This window comes from Phyllobates terribilis, unplaced genomic scaffold (genome assembly GCF_046119375.1).
Source record: "Phyllobates terribilis strain yellow unplaced genomic scaffold, ASM4611937v1 Scaffold_232__1_contigs__length_3120203, whole genome shotgun sequence".
Taxonomy (NCBI): domain Eukaryota; kingdom Metazoa; phylum Chordata; class Amphibia; order Anura; family Dendrobatidae; genus Phyllobates; species Phyllobates terribilis.
Genome location: NW_027362992.1, coordinates 1519876 through 1540140, shown reverse-complemented (window position 1 = coordinate 1540140; position 20265 = coordinate 1519876).

Below are 20265 nucleotides of genomic sequence, written 5' to 3'. Positions count from 1 at the left end.
ATGTGAATGTATTTTAATGCACATCTGAAACACACTTCTTTTTTGTGTAGCATCATGGGAAAGTGTAAAGAAATCAGCCAAGATATCAGGAAGAGAAATGTGGACTTTCACAAGTCTGGCTCATCCTTGGGTACAATTTCAAGATACCTGAAGGTGCCTCGCTCATCTGTACAAACAATTATACATAAGTACAAACAAGATGGGAATGTCCAGCATTCATACTGCTCAAGAAGGTAATGGGTTCTGTGTCCCAGACATGAACGTGCTTTGGTCCAACATGTGCATATAAATCCAAGGACAAAAGCAAAAGACCTTGTGAAGATGATGGCAGAAGCTGATAAGATTGTGTCAATATCCACAGTGAAACGAGTACTGTATCAACATAGGCTGAAAGTCCATGCTGCCCGGAAGAAGTCATTACTCCAAAAGAAACATAAAGATACCAGATTAATGTTTGTAAATGTATACAGGAACAAAGACCTTAATTTTTGGAAACTTGTCCTGTGGTCTGAAGAAACTAAAATTGAACTTTTTGGGCATAATGACCATCGTTAAGTTTGGAGGAAAAAGGGAGAAGATTGGAAGCCTAAGAATACCATCCCAACTGTGAAATACGGGGGTGGCATCATCATGTTGTGGGGTTGCTTTGACAACCAGCTCCGGCAGATCCGGGTAAGTTTTGAAAAACCGCTGAATCACTAGGTTGAGCACATGGAACAGGCATGGTACTTGTGCGAGGTTGCCAAGCTTCAGAGCCACCACCAGGTTCTGGCCATTGTCACACACCACCATGCCTGGCTGTAGGTGCAGCGGTGACAGCCAGAGTTCTGCCTGCTCTGTTAAAGCTGTCAACAACACCATAGAGGTGTGCGGTTTGTCCCATAAGCATATCAGCTTCAGCACAGCCTGTTGCCACTTGGCCGATGCAGTACTGCAGTGCTTCCAGCTTCCTACTGATGTGGTAATTTCGGAGATGGAGGCTGAAGAGGAGGAGGAGGTGCAGGAGCTTTATAATGTAGGGGCAACCCTGATTGACCCAGGGCCCACAATCCTTGGCGTCAGGAGGATGTGTTCCGTCCGATTGGGTCCCGGCTTCCCCTATTAACCCAGTGTGCCATCAGCGAGATGTATCGTCCCTGGCCACAAGCACTTGTCCATGTGTCCGTGGTTAGGTGGACCTTCCCTGTAACTGCATTGTTGAGGGCACGGCTAATGATCTGGGACACGTGCTTGTGTAAGGCAGGGACACCACACAGGGAGAAATAGTGGCAGCTGGAAACCGAGTACTGAGGGATGGCCGCCACCATGAGGTTGAAGAAAGATTGCGTCTCCACGAGCCTAAAAGACAATATTTAAAGTGCAAGCATTTTAGAAATGTGGCAGTTTAGTGCCATGGCCTGTGGCTGGTTGGCTGCATATTTGCGCTTGCGTTCAAAGGACTGGGGCAGGGACAAATGAATGCAGCCCTGGGACAAGGATGTGCACGTGGTTGCTGATGGTGGTGGTTGTGAGTGTCAAACTACAGGTGCAGGGCGGGAGGCATCTTCGCCTGCACCATGGACAGAGGATTGGCGTGCACGCATAACAGCGGTACAGGCAGTATTGTCACCCTTAGACACTGTTTCTGGACTCTGGCATTACTAGTCGGGTGCTTTGCTGTCATGTGCCTGAGCTTGCTGGTGGTGGTCAGGCTGGTAGTTTTGCTGCCCCTGATGATGCTGGCATGGCAGATTTTGCAAATAGCCTTTTTTTGGGTTAACTGGACAGTTTTTAAAAAAGAGCCAGACTCTGGAAGACCTAACAGTTGGACTGGCAACTTTCCTCGTGTTAATGTCCCACCTCGTCTTCCCCGTATGCACCCTGGGCCTCCTTCTGACTCGCTGGCAATTGTGTCTCATCATCATCATCCACCTCTTGCGACAGTAATTGCACTTTTCGACCGTCGCCTTTATGTAACCATGGCTGCTCAAATATTTGGGCATAGCTACATGTGATCTCTTCTTGCCCCACTTGAAACGGGCCAGGAGAGAGGCCCAAATCTATAAATGGGAAAGTAAACAGCTCTTCTGAGCATTCAAGTGTGGGATCAGTTGTCTCTGGGCACTCGGCATAGTGGGAGTAAGGAGGATCAGGGTGAGGAATATGTGGTCCATACTCATGGCTACTGAGACTGGACAGTGTGAAAGACGGTGGTGGTGGTGGCAAAGTGACTGGAAGCATTATATGCTATCCAACCAACAACCTTTTCACACTGCTCTGGCTTTAAGAGTGGGGTTCCGCTGCCCCCTACAAAGTGGGACAGGAAGATAGGGTGACCATGATGTGGGTGCTTGTTGTGCTCACTCAGCAGACATAATTTCAGCTTGCCCACGGCATAGGCCTTTGCGTGCACCATCACCATTACGTCCACTTCACTGTCCCTTGCCAAGCGTTTTGCCCATTTTAAATGGAGTGTAATTTTTGGCCCGCTCCAAAAAATGTCACGATTATAACTGCAGTAATATCGGATCACGTCTGATGACCAGGATTTTAGGCAATGGCCTTATAGATGTGGTATTGGTCAGCGATCAAGTGTGAATAGGATGAACAACACACAACTGGCAGACTTTAAATGGAGGGTAATATGTAGCTTGCTCCAAAAAATGTCACGATTATCTCCTCAGTAATATCGGATAACGTCTGATGACTACGGTTTTAGGCAGTGGCCTTATAAATGTGGTATTGGTCAGCGACCAAGTGTGAATAGGATGAACAACACACAACTGGCAGACTTTAAATGGAGGGTAATATTTGGCACGCTCCAAAAAATGTCATGATTACTGCAGTAATATCAGATGACGTCTGATGACCACGGTTTTAGGCAGTGGCCTTATAGATGTGGTATTGGTCATAGACCAAGTGTGAATAGCATGAATAACACACAGCTGGCAGACTTTAAATGGAGGGTAAAATTTGGCATGCTCCAAAAAATGTCATGATTATTACAGCAGTAATATCGGATAATGTCTGATGACCATGGTTTTAGGCAGTGGCCTTATAGATGTGGCATTGGTCAGCGACCAAGTGTGAATATGTTGAACAACACATAACTTGCAGACTTTAAATGGAGGGTAAAATTTGGCATGCTCCAAAAAATGTCACGATTATTACAGAAGTAATATCATATCACGTCTGACCACGGTTTTAAGCAGTGGCGTTATAGATATAAATAATCAGGATTAAGAGCAAAAAAAATTTGGATGTGAATGTATTTTAATGCACACCTGAAACACACTTCTTTTTTGTGTAGCATCATGGGAAAGTGTAAAGAAATCAGCCAAGATATCAGGAAGAGAAATGTGGACTTTCACAAGTCTGGCTCATCCTTGGGTACAATTTCAAGATACCTGAAGGTGCCTCGCTCATCTGTACAAACAATTATACATAAGTACAAACAAAATGGGAATGTCCAGCATTCATACTGCTCAGGAAGGTAATGGGTTCTGTGTCCCAGAGATGAACGTGCTTTGGTCCAACATGTGAATATAAATCCAAGGACAAAAGCAAAAGACCTTGTGAAGATGATGGCAGAAGCTGATAAGATTGTGTCAATATCCACAGTGAAACGAGTACTGTATCAACATAGGCTGAAAGTCCATGCTGCCAGGAAGAAGTCATTACTCCAAAAGAAACATAAAGAAACCAGATTAATGTTTGTAAATGTACACAGGAACAAAGACCTTAATTTTTGGAAACTTGTCCTGTGGTCTGAAGAAACTAAAATTGAACTTTTTGGGCATAATGACCATCGTTAAGTTTGGAGGAAAAAGGGAGAAGCTTGGAAGCCTAATAATACCATCCCAACTGTGAAATACGGGGGTGGCATCATCATGTTGTGGGGTTGTTTTGCTGCAGGAGGGTCTGGTGCCCTTCACAAAATAGATGGCATCATGAGAAAACAAGATCATGTGACAATACTGAAGCAACATCTCAAGACATCAGCCAGGAAGTTAAAGCTTGGTAAGAAATGGGTCTTCCAAATGGACAATGACCTGAAACTGTAATGCACACGCCCGGGCTGAGCGGCGTGTGCGTGCGATTCCACTGGACCATGCCGGAGAGTGAATGCCTGGAGTGGCGTAACTAGGTATTCACCCGATCCGACCAGGGTCGCACGACGGCATACGACGCCAGTGCACCAAGGAGGAACCGAGCAGAGGGACCAGGTGCTACTCCAGGACAGACCCCGGACACAGCTGTTGACCCACACAGGGGAATACAGGAACAGACAGGTTAGGCTGGCACACAGACTGGTGGGTATAGGCAGGCACGACTGGTATGCAGGCAGGCGGGTATGCAGGCAGGGGGGTACAGGCAAGCACGGCTAGAGTGCAGACAGGGAGGCGCTAGCAGGTAGGAACACAGGCAGGATAGGACCCAGTACACAGTGGGACTCAGGAACAGAACCACAGATGTGGCGGACAAACACAGCAGAGTGAGGCCGCCCAGAGAGGCGAGCGAGAGCAGGGCAGGACGAGACCACCTAAAGCGGCGAGCGAGAGCAGAGCAGGACGAGGCCGCCCGGAGCGGGGAGCAAGAGCAGAGCAGGACGAGGCCGCCTGGAGCGGCGAGCAAGAGCAGAGCAGGACAAGGCCGCCCGGAGCAGCGAGCAAGAGCAGAGCAGGACAAGGCCACCCGAAGCAAGAGCAGAGCAGGACGAGGCCGCCCGGAGCGGTGAGCAAGAGCAGAGCAGGACGAGGCTGCCTGGAGCGGCGAGCAAGAACAGAGCAAGACAAGGCCGCCCGGAGCGGCGAGCAAGAGCAGAGCAAGACAAGGCCGCTCGGAGCAAGAGCAGAGCAGGACAAGGCCGCCTGGAGCGGCGAGCAAGAGCAGAGCAGGCTAGAACCGCCAGGAGCGGCGAGCAAGAGCAGAGCAGGCTAGAACCGCCGGAGCGGTGAGCAAAGGCAGAGCAGGCTAGAACCGCCAGAGCGGTGAGCAAAGGCAGAGCAGGCTAGAACCGCCAGTGCGGTGAGCAAAGGCAGAGCAGACTAGAGCCGCCGGAGCGGTGAGCAAAGGCAGAGCAGGCTAGAACCGCCGGAGCGGTGAGCAAAGGCAGAGCAGGCTAGAACCGCTGGAGCGGTGAGCAAAGGCAGAGCAGGCTAGAACCGCCGGAGCGGTGAGCAAAGGCAGAGCAGGCTAGAACCGCCGGAGCGGTGAGCAAAGGCAGAGCAGGCTAGAACCGCCAGAGCAGTGAGCAAAGGCAGAGCAGGCTAGAACCGCCGGAGCGGTGAGCAAAGGCAGAGCAGGCTAGAACCGCCGGAGCGGTGAGCAAAGGCAGAGCAGGCTAGAACCGCCGGAGCAGTGAGCAAAGGCAGAGCAGGCTAGAACAGGGCTCTGTTCACACGGAACAGACAGGAAGGGAAAGGCAGAACCAGATACCCACAGGGTACTTGCAGTGAAGTAGCGAGTGGACCACAAACTCACAACCGGGAGTACAGTGACAATGAGCAGGAGTTAGGTACGAGTTCAGACTGTGCAGAAAAAGGAAAGGTACGGACATAGAGAAACACGGGAAAACAGGCTAGAAGAGTATACAGACAAGAACAGACACAGTAGCAAGATACAGGAGCGGGTCTAGGAATGCAGCCCCTAGAAGGTGGGAGGAACAGGCCAGGAGCGTGTTCAGACAGGACAGACAAGATACAGGAGCGGGTCTAGGTATGCGGCCCCTAGAAGGCGAGACGAACAGGCAAGGAGCGTGTTCAGACAGGCCTGGAAATACAGCCTCCAGGATAGGCAGACAAGAGAACACAGAAGGGGACCTGGCACAATCAGAGTGAAAGACCACACTGAATGAAACACAATGCTCAGGCAGGGACTCATTGGAACAGCTGGGTTAAATAGCAGATGACAGACAGCAATAGGCTGAGAACACACAAGGGGTGTGCCTGCAGCAGGTACAAGAAACAGGAAGTGATCGGGCGCCGCCCTTAAGCAGCAGACACAGAGGCAAGCAAACAGCATGGAGGGAAGCCAGGCTAGCAGACTGGACTGGAGATCAAGTGCGCGCTCTTGCACAGTGGGAGATGGACCACTATGCAAGGACGCCGCCAGGTATGTTACAGAAACATACTGCCAAAATGCTAACAAAGTGGCTTAAGGAAACAAAGTGGCTTAAGGATAACAAAGTCAATGTTTTGAAGTGGCCATTACAGAACCCTCATCTCAATCCTATTGAAAATTTATGGGCAAAGCTGAAAAGGCAGGTGTGAGCAAGGCGACCTACAAACCTGGATCAGTTACACCAGTTTTGTCAGGAGGAATGGGCCCGAATTCCGACCAACTATTGTGAGAAGCTTGTGGAAGTCAGACCCAAGTCATTCAGTTTAAGGGCAATGGCACCAAATACTAATGAAATGTATGTAAACTTTTGACTTTGTAGTAAGTAATAAAAATGCCTTAAAACATTCTCTCTCTCTCATTATTCTGGCATTTTGGCAAATATTAAAAATTATGGTAATCCTAATTGACCTAAAATGGGAAAGGTTTATTCTGATTTCAAGTTATATATTGAGAAAAACATGCATATGTGTCTTTTTATATAGTGTATGTAAACTTCTGGTGTCAACTGTATATACAACTCCAATTTATAAGGAGGTTTTTCTCTAAAATTCTGCAGGAATCAGAGTGGAAAAGATTGCATTAATTCTAGGGGAGAAAATCAACTTAAATACAACACATAACATTCATAGTACAGCAGGTCCTATTTCACAACTTCAAACTTTTACAGTCAACTTTTTACAGACTGATGATGTCATAACAGTCATGACAAATCAAAGGCTGTCCTAGAGACTCCGAATGTAAGAGATCCGCAGGCCTCCCGTCTACCTGCCAGGTGCCACTGCCCTGGATCATGAACCGGAGTCTTGCAAATCGATCCGCTCATCTCAAATTGGGACTTGGATTTATTTTTGTCATTTTTAGTTGTATCTGAAGCGCCCCCTGGGCCGTGGGGTACTCGGTAGTCGGGTCGGTCGATGCTGGGGATGTCATGGTGGCGGTGACCCGGTCCGCGACCCAGAGCGGTCAATTAAAGGAAAAGTAAAACGGGAATAAAGTTTTTGGAGAATAATATTTTGTGACGCCACCTGTGGTATGCGGCTATATAGGGCTACCGCTGCGGTGCAGATCCACTGGAGCCGATGGTGACGCAGCAAAGTTGGTTCAGTTCTCCACAGGCAGAGCTTAGCTCCAGGGCAGTGTAGATGGTGATTTTATGAGGTAGATGTTGTCGGTGCAGTGTAGTGCAGGGCAGTTGATGGCGCATCAATTATTCAAGGACACAGTGGGTCTTCAGGTTTTACTCACAGTTGTTCAAGACTCCAGGTTACAGTTACCGGTGTGTAACATCGTCCTGTGTCCTCCGGGGTAGGGGTCCAGCAAACCCTCAGGTATCTCAGGAGCACTTACACGGGACCCCGTTCTATGTACCTTTTTCGGTCGTCTCACTGCGCTGGCTCTCACCCTCCTGCCCTGCACCTCACAATCAGTGTCCCAAGCTAGTGGCCTCGGGTCTTGTCGGGCGACGTGCTCTCAGTCCCCTGGACCCTATGCGGCCACCTTTTCGGCGATGTAATTGTGGATTTTGGCTGCAACACCTTGAAAATGCTGCTGCCTCCGGTTAGCTAGCTGAGAGTGGTTGTTCTCAACTAGTTTGGGGCCGGTCCCCTTCTGCAGCCTGATCCCTTCACGTCAGCGTGAATTCGGGGTTACGGGTTGCCTCTGCACTCGCCGTGCCTCTGGGATCCCTTCTGTCTTCCTGGAGCCCTCCTCACTGCTCCTCTCTTCTTTCCTCTCTCTCTCTCTCCTCCTTGCTCTCCTGAGCAGAGCTCCTCCTGAGCTCTCACAGACTCCTCTCCACTCAACTCTTTCTCCTGACTCCAAGTCTGTACTCTACTGAACTTCTTCCTCCATCCACACAAACTACATGGTTCCCCCTCTCTTGGTTTCCCCCCTTCCAGCCAGGGACAGGGCTCCGCAGTGAACAAGTGCATATTGCACCGCCTGCTGGTCTGGCGTGGTGTAGTGTTGGATGTAGATGTGTGGGTCCTGGGTAGTACTCCATCCTTACCTAAGAGTGGGGTACCACACCTCTGGGTGAGATGCAGTACCTCTGTGGCAACTGGACCTGCAGGGACGCCACATTAGTCAGAACTCTTTCATTTTTACATAAGCATCACTATATGACATCTGGCTTTTTTGGTGTCTTTAAGGCCGAGTTCACACAGAGAGTAAATACTCATTATTGCATTTTCGCTGCCTTTTTTATGAATTTTCTCCCTTATTTGATGTGTTTTTGGTGCAGATGTTGAAGCTGTATTTTAAATGTGTTTTTATAATACAGGAAAGCTTTGATTCTGCACGTATTTGGCTGAGTGCAGGCGCCGGGCAGCATAATAACGCTGTTATCCTGCAGATTAACCCCATATGTGCAGGCTAATAGCGTTATTTCTGGTCACGGTTTCCCTTTAAGCTGTGTATCTAATCCTATCATGTGCAGTTCAATCAAATAATACAGTCTGCTGAGCTGTGTATCTCATCCTATCATGTGTAGTCCCATCAAATAATGGAGACTGCGTTCCCCTTCATCTGGTATTAACCAGAATGCCCTGGGCACATTGCCATTAGGGTGGAAAAGCTCCTTGAAAATAATAAAAACATATGAAAAAGATGACAGCACCGGGGTCTTTGAAAAATTGATACAATGTGGATTTGTTACCACCACAAAGTGCCCATATACAGATATAAATATAGGTCAAGACTACATTGATTATAGTATTTATTAGGAAAAAAGTGAACGAAGAATGAATTAATAAAGATCACAAAAAAATTATCAAACATGATTCATAATAAGGGCTGGTTCGACAGGTAGGCAGGGTAGGCACTAGCCTAGGGCGCTACCCCTTCTCTCCCCGAGGGGGCTCAGTTTAAAAAAAAAATGACATTGTTTCGGCCCCTTCCTCCAGTCACAGGCATTCAGTGAGTCACTAACACCGCTCACCGCCTGTCGCTCCCTCTCTGCACTGAATTGTATTTGCCTCTTTAAGACAATCTGAGCGCTGCCCAGGACAGGAGCAAAAGAGCTGTAATCAGCTCCCTCCCCTGCCGGTAACTCCAACAAGACGCAGGCTACTTCCGGTGTGTTCTCTGTTACAGGATGGCGCCACACAGGAATACGGCACTAGAAACGCCATCAGTTTTGTTACAAGTTGCATCTGTCACATGACCTTAACTGAAACCCACGGCCTCCATTATACTAACAGCTATATTAGTTTCCATCACTATCCTTGGGTAGGACATGTAAAATATAGAATGTCAGGGATGAATATCGCTATTTGTCCCTTGTAATGTGTAATTGGTCCACAAACAATGAACGATTCTATATAGAACTTTGAAGTTGCGCTCCCTTTTAAGCCTCAACCCTAAAGTACGCCACATTTTTTTTACTTGTGCTGGTATTTTTTTGGTGAGAAAAGTAATAATTTGAGTGGAAGTGGTCGTCAGAGATTATTATCGGACTGATCGGAGGGAGGAGGTGCAGTATTAGGGGTCCTGTTACCTCAGTTTCTTGCCTATTCCTTTGGTGGGGGTCACCATAGGCTTCATTTGCCTAAGGCTCCAAAATACCTTGTCCTTATCATGATATTAATAAAAATAACAAAAAGCAGGTCTGTATATGAGAAGAATTTAACCAAACGCACAAAAGACACTTAGATGTTTTATATATACATATATATATATTTGTGCAATAAAGTTGTTACAAATTTGCAATGATGATAAAAGAAAGTGTGTAGATACAGTGACTTTCTATAGAAAGGAGCAGATGATCCTGCTCCTCAGGCCTCGGCTTACACTTCTGCCGCTTTTGGACATCCAGGTCTGGATCACACATGAGAGAGGAGAAGAGCAGGAATGTGTGACTTGTGATCTGTATAGTTGGAGTTTTCCTGGATTCCTTCAGCATCGCGATTAGCCATATGGCCTTCTGTCTGACCATGGTCAGGAAGGTGAAGGAGCAGCCGCTTCCTTCTGTCTGACCATGGCCTGGTAGAGGAAGGAGCAGCCGCTTCCTTCTGTCTGTACATGGCCAAGTAGGAGAAGGAGCAGCCGCTTCCTTCTGTCTGTACATGGCCAAGTAGGAGAAGGAGCAGCCGCTTCCTTGTGTCTGTACATGGCCAAGTAGGAGAAGGAGCAGCCGCTTCCTTCTTTATGTCCATATCTTGTAGTCGTCTCCTTACCACCACATTGTAGATGAGTCGTCCAGATGGTAACATAGCAAGTATGGCTGAAAGAAGTCCTTCAATTTCAGCCTTTAATTACTTGCTATGTTGATCCAGAGGAAGGCGAAAAATAACCCTGAGGACTCGTTGCTGGATCATCCTATCAAGGGAAAAAAATTCCTTCCTGACCCCAAATATGGCGATCGGAATAAATCCCTGGATGTTTGGTGCTCAAATCTACTTGGATGTTATGTGGTGGAAGCTTGGTAGGTTTGTCACAGTCCGGTAAATAAGAAAGTCCAGTGTAATTGTCTCATCCGATTAATGTAAATCTTCATTCCTGGATGTTACTGGAATGGGGCTGATTTTTATCAGCCTAATACTCCTGCTGGAAGAAGAGAAATATACACGTCTGAGAATCAGCCCCTCACATACAGTATATACAGTACTAGGGGGATATAGCGATAAGGTGTATAGTGGGTAAGTGTGTTACTGGGTAGTGATAACACTATGGATGTCTGTATGTGTTGTACTTACATAGCAATATGGGAATGGTGGGTCGGCTCTGCCGGACTCCACATCGCTCCAGTCTATAGAATAGAAAAACGGATGCGATCTGATGGATGATGTAATAGCAGATCGGGCAGATGGAGATTTGCAGAGAAGCTAGAAAATGATAGAGACCATTAGTCATTATATTATGTATTATTACTGACAAGTTTTTACACAATGTCTATGGACTATTCCCATCTTATCTTCTATCTCTTTTAGTAATCCCCCCATCATACTTATCCATCTGATCTTACTCACCCCTTTTATGATGTCCATGGTATGACAGCAGATCCCAGGTGGAAAATAAGGGATGTCATCAAGCAGAGACTGGTGGTATTCATCCATTGTGCCTTTGCAATAGAATGGCTGGTCACCTACACTCATTATATATAAGATGACGCTGAAGGAAAAGGAGTCTGCCAGATGGTTGTAGCCTTTACTGTCCATTATCTGTGGAAACATGAGATTGGAGAGGAGCTTAATATACCGGGAAGGGGATTTACACACAGAGACTATGAGGACCGGTCTGTGATTAGATATCAGCAGGATACATTGGGATCAGATTATCCCTCAATCCTACTATTGGCATCAATCACACAGAGATGTTCCTTACCTCGGGCGCTATGTAACCCTTAGTGCCAACCTTGTTCTTCACTATGCCATCCTCAAATACATTCATGGCTGCTAAGCCAAAGTCGGAGATTTTGATGTGTCCGGTGTCTTGGAGGAGGATATTATCTGGCTTCAGGTCACTGCAGGGAGAAGGAGCAGATACTGATTGTGAGGACAATTCATGGAAAGAACTTTCTACAATAGATATGTAAGGAGACAACAGAGAGTCACAGGTGACAGATTTATGAAGGTGAAATGATTACCTATGTATGACGCCGCGTTCATGCAGGAACTGGAGTCCGCACACCATCTCTGCCGCAAAGAGTCTGTGGAGTAGAAAGGATGGATCAGTGGTTACATGCACAATCATACAGAGAACATGAGGATATCATACACGTGTCCTTTTCATGTCATTATTTTCTCCTGTTGTCGTTGTCCATTGCGCTAGGACTACAGTGCGAGGGCAACGGATTATTAATATTCAGTATAAGACATTTACCTTGTTGTCCTTGTGTTAAACAGCATTGAATCTGCCATGTGGTCAAACAGGTCTCCTCCGGCCATATAGTCCATGGCTATCACATACTCCAATGGTGATTCCATAAACGCCTGCATAGTCATTAGGTAGGGGCATCCGGCAGCCATTCTCAGGACTTCTAGCTCTGTAGAGAATATGTCCTCTCTACAATAACTTCTGTCCATGATTTTAATGGCCTGAAGTCCTTCATTGACCAGATCTAATGCCAAGATGACCTGGAGAAAAATCACAACAGATCAGACCAAACTCCCATCTATTAGTGTGTAGTAGTTCACTAGTTTATCTCATATATCATTACATATGAGCATCCTGTAATGAATATGTACAACCCTCCTGTGCATCTGGTGCAGGATACATTGATGAACATGGTGGAGGATAAATTCACACTTACATTTCCGAAGCCTCCCTTTCCAAGAACTTTCTGGAATTCAAGGCTGTCAAAGTCAATAGTATTATTAGTGTTGACCACTTCTCTCAGGGGTGAAATACAGATTCTAGCATCACCGGGGTCTTCTGCTGGCATGTCTGCTATGTCAGGGGGTATCATAAGGCCTCCATCTGCTGAGAAAATACAAGATTTATTAAACCCTTTGTGAACACATAATGGAAATGTTTGTCATGTTGTGTATAAAATGTATGAAGCGGGCTCATTAGCTGAGCATGTACCATATCAGGCAGATGCTGGCTGTATTACATAGCTGCCACTTGCCTATAACTGCAGCGACTGGAGCACACTCCAATTACTGTAGTTTAACCATTTCAATGCTGACAGTGATATTTAAATGAAGCTATTGCCGATTTGTGTGCACCAGCACCTATTAACCCCCCAGGACACTATTGCAGGGGGTCAATTGTTTAAAATGACTACCTGGGCCTACTGCTGAAAGCCCCAGTCTGTCACTTTTGGCCTAGTGTTAAGACCAGCCTGGCTTAATTTCATACGAGAATGTCAATTTATCTATATACAGTTCTACCACAGTATACAGTACAAGCGATCAGAAAATCACAGGTTTAAGTCCCCCAAGGAAACTAAAAAGTGAAGTAAATAAAAAAAAATAGTTTAAAAAAGAGGGAAAATGTAAAAAATATTTGAATCACCAAATTGACATAATTATAATCATATTTATAAGCACATCTTGTATCTGCAAAAGTCCGATTTTGCAAAAATATAAAATTAAATATTGCAAACAGTGAACACTAACATGATAAAAAAATGAAACATTAGAATTGCATTTTTGGGGGGCGCTGTATCCACCTAAAAAATTGCAATAAAAGATATCACAATGTCCTGTCTACCCAGGAAAGGTATCAATAAAAGCTACAGTTCACCACGCAAAAAATCATCAAGCCCTCACACATCTCCATCCAGCGATCACAATCACACAGTTCCAATGTCTCAGAACATGGCCACACAAAGCATTTGTTTAAATAAAATTCTTAAGTATTTTTTAGAAACCCCTATGCAAGTTCAGCAGTATCATAGCTGTAACTGACATGGAGAATCATTTTGTCAGGTCATTTTTACCACTCAATGAACATCTAGAAAAAAACAATGCTGGAATCACTTTTTTTCCACAATTTTACCACAGATTAAATCTTTTTCCCCGTGTTCCAGAACATTGAATGGTAAAATAAATAATGTTCAAAACTACAGCTCGGCCACTGAAAAAACAAGTCCACATACAGCTACATTGCCAGAAAAATTAATAAATAAATAGTTATGGGTTTTCAAAGGAGGGAGAGAAAAAAAAAGGTTGCCTGGTCAATAAGGGGTTAACAAATGTAGCTCCAGAGAAAATATTATAATTTTAAATGGCATTATGTAAATGAGCAGGAAATGTCTAATATTTGGGCTCTCATTTATCAAAACTGTCCAATAGCAAAACTGTCCCTGTTGTCCATAGCAACGAATCACAACATAGATTCCATCTCTTAACATTCTATGGAACAATGAAAGCCGCATTGTGATTGGTTGCTATGGGCAACAAGGACAGTTTTTCTGCACTTGTGATAATTGATGCCAGTACATAATATTAGGAGTATAATTCTCCTCACCCCCAGTCTTATTACACTGAGCAGATCCATCTTACCTGGTCCATCAGTATCCAGTGATGTGTTTGGTGGAGAAACACTCAGCTGTTTGTTCTCTGGGATGGAGATGTTTTCAGCTGATGACCTCGACCTCCGTAATGCACCATTCCCATTTATAATGGATTTAGCGTAGATGAGACGTCTTCTACATTGGACAACCCAGTCTCTGCTGTTCCTGATCCTCTTCTGGGCTGCCGCTCTTTGTAGTTTCGGTGTCTCCAGACTTTCAGATCTGGAGGATGTGACTTGTCTTGGTGTCTCTTGGAGAACCTCTTCCAGCTCTAACTCTGCGTTGATGTTTCTCCTCTTATTGAGGATGGCTTCTTTGTTCCTCCTCCGTATTTCAGGGACCAGATCTCCGAGTTTTTTCAAGGCGATAAGTATGGCCCTCTGAAGCTCAGCGGAGGTTGCAGAGTGAGACTCCATGAGGGTCTCCATTTTCCTTCTCTCTGTAAGGATCTCGTATCTTTTGGTCTTTCTCATTTTGTCCAGAGTTTGACGTTTGGACGCCATTTCTGAGGCGTCAGTGTCCACGTCCGGTAGTATAAAGCCTTTTCGCCCAATAGCGAACAATGGTACCTGCTCTTCATTTAATCCTCTCCTCTCACTGAGAACCCGATCTCTATGGGCTCTTCTTCTCTCTTTATCCATTTTATAATTAATTTTTGCTTCGTTCGTGACGAAAAACAAAAGGGGCTGCCTCACCCTTGGGAGTCTGTAAGGCAGTGGTTTCCCTTAGGCCGGAACACTGGGATATAGAATGCGGTGATGTCATCACATCACTTGTGACATCATTTTTATTCTGATCTCACCTCACAATGAGATAGATGGATAGATAGATAGATAGATAGATAGATAGATAGATAGATAGATAGATAGATAGATATGAAATAAGATAAAAAACAGCACAAGCAAAAAGTTTAGGTGAAAAGCCCCCTGTTATATACCAGTCCTCTAATATAATCCAAAAATATGGAGGCAGCACACAGATGAATTAGAAAAAATTATATTATGTAATAGCCCATGTAGCTTCAGAAAGGTGCACAATACTGGACCGAAACGTCGCCACATGGGCTATTAAATAATAAAAAAAAAAAATTCTTCAACTGTGTGCTGCCTCCATATTTTTGGATTAGATAGATAGATAGATATCAAATTTGGAGGATGATGAACCAAACTTTTGCTTATAAATAAATAAATATATATATGTATATATTTTATATATATATATATATATATATATATATATATATATATATATATACATACATATATATGCACTGTGTGCTCAATTTGTATTTTTGATTATTCATTTTAATATTGAACAACTCCAGTGCAGTCGGTCAATTTAAAACGTTAATAAACCTGAACCCTGAATATTTAGGAAAATAAAAGTGAGGTTTTGTCTTTCTTATGAGAATATCTATGTGTGCAGAATTATTATTGTTTTTTTTAAACTCGTTTCTTGAAGAATTCTTTATAATAAATGTTACAAACATACAGCAATAAGATATAAATCCGAATCCTGTTATAAACATCAGTAAATATCCATTTTAAAACAATGTTGCAGGTATTGTATCACACATTTAACAATAGGTAACTGCAATACAGTAAAATATATTAATATATAGGACATTGAAGTATCGGAATTATGTGAATATTGCAGAGATCAAAGTATTTATTATTCAAGACAGGAGGACAGTCTTCTTGATCCGTTTTATATCAGGAATCTCATCATCCCATGTATTTAGGAACCTGGAGCACATCAGGCTGCTACATATTTTTTAATTTCTTTGATTATTATTATTTATTCTTTCTGAATAAGCTATTATTTTTTGTTCCTTATGGTTCATTTTTCATTATTTTTCTTTATTTTTCATCTTTTATCTTTATTTTTCCCCTTTTTTCATCTTTATTTTTTTATTTTATTTTTTATTAATTTTATTTTTTCCTTTATTTTTTTTTCATCTTCATTTTTATTTTATTTTTCTTTCCTCTTATTCAGTCTTTTCCTATGTTTTTTTCCCTTCCTCTACACTTTTTATCTGCTCCTAGCATGGTTTCATTTTCCACCTCTTTCTCTCTTCTGTTTTTTTATGACAATAAAACTACCCCTCCTACCCATTCCTCATGTTCTGCTCCATCCGTTAGTGGCCTGACATACAGTACAGACCAAAAGTTTGGACACACCTTCTCATTTAAAGATTTTTCTGTATTTACTTGACTATGAAAATTGTACATTCACACCGAAGGCATCAAAACTATGAATTAACACGTGGAATTATATACTTAACAAAAAAAGTGTGAAACAACTGAAAATATGTCTTATATTCTAGGTTCTTCAAAATAGCCACCTTTTGCTTTGATGACTGCTTTGCACACTCTTGGCATTCTCTAGATGAGCTTCAAGAGGTAGTCACCGGAAATGGTCTTCCAACAATCTTGAAGGAGTTCCCAGAGATGCTTAGCACTTGTTGGCCCTTTTGCCTTCACTCTGCAGTCCTCCTCACCCCAAACCATCTCGATTGGGTTCAGGTCTGGTGACTGTGGAGGCCAGGTCATCTGGCGTAGCACCCCATCACTCTCCTTCTTGGTCAAATAGCCCTTACACAGCCTGGATGTGTGTTTGGGATCATTGTCCTGTTGAAAACTAAATGATGGTCCAACTAAACGCAAACCGGATGGAATAGCTTGCCGCTGCAAGATGCTGTGGTAGCCATGCTGGTTCAGTATGCCTTCAATTTTGAATAAATCCCCAACAGTGTCACCAGCAAAGCACCCCCACACCATCACACCTCCTCCTCCATGCTTCACGGTGGGAGCCAGGCATGTAGAGTCCATCCATTCACCTTTTCTGCGTCGCACAAAGACACGGTGGTTGGAACCAAAGATCTCAAATTTGGACTCATCAGACCAAAGCACAGATTTCCACTGGTCTAATGTCCATTGCTTGTGTTCTTTAGCCCAAACAAGTCTCTTCTGCTTGTTGCCTGTCCTTAACAGTGGTTTCCTAGCAGCTATTTTACCATGAAGGCCTGCTGCACAAAGTCTCCTCTTAACAGTTGTTGTAAAGATGTGTCTGCTGCTAGAACTCTGTGTGGCATTGACCTGGTCTCTAATCTGAGCTGCTATTAACCTGTGATTTCTGAGACTGGTGACTCGGATAAACTTAGCCTCAGAAGCAGAGGTGACTCTTGGTCTTCCTTTCCTGGGGCGGTCCTCATGTGAACCAGTTTCTTTGTAGCGCTTGATGGTTTTTGCAACTGCACTTGGGGACACTTTCAAAGTTTTCCCAATTTTTCGGACTGACTAACCTTCATTTCTTAAAGTAATGATGACCACTTGTTTTTCTTTACTTAGAATTTGTATTATGGCAAGAAAAAAGCAGCTAACAGTCTATTCAGTAGGACTATCAGCTGTGTATCCACCAGACTTCTGCACAACACAACTGATGATCCCAACCCCATTTATAAGGCAAGAAATCCCACTTATTAAACCTGACAGGGCACACCTGTGAAGTGAAAACCATTTCCGGTGACTATCTCTTGAAGCTCATCAAGAGAATACCAAGAGTGTGCAAAGCAGTCATCAAAGCAAAAGGTGGCTACTTTGAAGAACCTAGAATATAAGACACATTTTCAGTTGTTTCACACTTTTTTGTTAAGTATATAATTCCACATGTGTTAATTCATAGTTTTGATGCCTTCAGTGTGAATGTACAATTTTCAAAGTCATGAAAATACAGAAAAATCTTTAAATGAGAAGGTGTGTCCAAACTTTTGGTCTGTACTGTATATGATAAGGTTCCGCTTTGTATCTTATTTTACAGTTTGGGATAAATTAGTTCTATATCAGGACTCTCCAGTGGACTTTGGACTTGGGGCTTCTTTGTGACCACCATTCAATCCCCCCACCTTCTATGCACCATCTGTTTCATTTTTTATAGTCCCATGTTAAGTATTGCTTATTTCTATTTTGCGTTGTAGCCTGCATATTTATTTCCCCATAGAGACATAGTATCTTCTACACTATATATATTTTGGAGTTAGGGACCTGCCTACCTCCAACTCTGGTCTTCATGTATATTATTTTGTGGCTGTTACAAACTGCAATATATATTTTTCACCATTGCTCATAGACTTGGTGTCTGTATCTGCCAGATCTTGTGGTCCTCACTTAAGCATTACGTCATATCTATCTTTATAGTTTTACTAGATGGTGGCCCATCTAACGCATCGGGTATTCTAGCATATGTCTCCCGACCCTCCTTTATAATGCCCCATGCAGGAAGTCACATCCCCCCGTATATAATACCCCATGCATATAATACCCCATGCAGGATGTCACATCCCCCCTATATAATACCCCATGCAGGATGTCACATCCCCCCTATATAATACCCCATGCAGGATGCCACCTCTCCCCCATATAATGCCCCATGTAGGATGTCACCTCTCCCCCCATATAATGCCCCATGCAGGCTGTCACATCCCCCCTATATAATACCCCATGCAGGATGTCACCTCTCCCCCCATATAATACCCCATGCAGGATGTCACATCCCCCCTATATAATACCCCATGCAGGATGTCACATCCCCCCTATATAATGCCCCATGCAGGAAGTGACATCCCACTATAGTGCCCCATGCAGGATGTCACATCCCCCTATATAATACCCCATGCAGGATGTCACCTCTCCCCCATATAATACCCCATGTAGGATGTCACCTCTCCCCCCATATAATGCCCCATGCAGGCTGTCACATCCCCCCCTATATAATACCCCATGCAGGATGTCACCTCTCCCCCCATATAATACCCCATGCAGGCTGTCACATCCCCCCTATATAATACCCCATGCAGGATGTCCCATCCCCCCATAGTGCCCCATGCAGGTCCCCTATGGCCCCGTACAAAAAAAAAAAAATCCAATACTCACCTCACTGCTTCTCTGGACTCCAGCGTAGCCGGCATCTTCACGCTGTGCGCTGTGACCGGTCAGGAGAGAGCGCGGTGTAAAGACTTCACCGCGCCCTCTGACCTGAGACGTCACAGAGCTGCAGCGGAAGACACAGGAACTGCTGCGCAGGCACGGGGAGGGGTAAGTATGACGCCGGGTGCCGGGGTCCTGATCGAGCGGGGGGAGGGACGGGAGGAGAGGAGAGGGGAGGGGAGAGGAGGGGAGGGGAGGGGTAAGTATGACGCCGGGTGCCGGGGTCCTGATCGAGCGGGGGGAGGGACGGGAGGAGAGGGGAGGGGAGAGGAGGGTAAAGGAGTGGAGGGGAGAGGAGGGGAGGGGCGTCACACTTGTCCTTGGGAGATAAGCGGCCGTAGCCGCTGATCTTCCGACGATAGCCGCATGTAGGTCAGCGGCGCCTGTGGTCGGGGGACTTATGCTGCGAGCAGCCGGCTGCATCTCCCGGCTGCATCGCCGCTGACCTCCGTGCCACACATGAGCCGCTAACGGCCGCCATGTTTTTCTGAAATGCCGCGTCGCTGATTGGCTGCGGCCGGACCAATCAGCGACCCGGGATTTCCAGGACAGACAGACAGACAGAAAGACAGACAGACAGACGGGATAAGACAATTATATAGATAGATGTTCTGTATTATATTTGTCATGTTACGTCTTTTGTTTTTTATTTGTTGTGTGGCGCCCCTGAGGGTTCAGTCGCCACAGGGGTACTGCACCTCAGATAGAGATGTGGTATCTCCTCTCCCAGGTAAGGATGGAGCATCACTCAGAACCCCACTTCGCACTCAACACTTCACCACAAATGTCCTGTAGGGGGCCTAAATGCACCAGGGTGCTGCCCTGGCCTGGGATAGAGGAGATGGGGGGAACCAAAGACAGGGGGAACGAAGTAGTGGGTGAGGGTGGAGGAAACACTTACAGGAAGCACTTATAGAACCATATATAATAAACGGCCATCTTTAGTTCAAAGTCTTTTGATTGTGGTCTTCTGTCAGGGTCCAGCAAGAGTCTGCAGCTGGCTGAAGATTCACGGTCCTTTTTCTCTGGCCTTGAGACGAGGAGCGGGTCAGAGTTAACCAGTGTTTCTGCCCGGTCAGGGTCCTGTTCTAAGAAGGCCTTGGAGGGGTGCAGAGGAGGCTCCAGAGGCAAAAGGATCCCAGGGGAATACGGACGGAGCGGAGTCGCCACCTGTATTCTTCACTCTGGCTTAGCCAGAGGGATTCCTGCTGCAAGAGG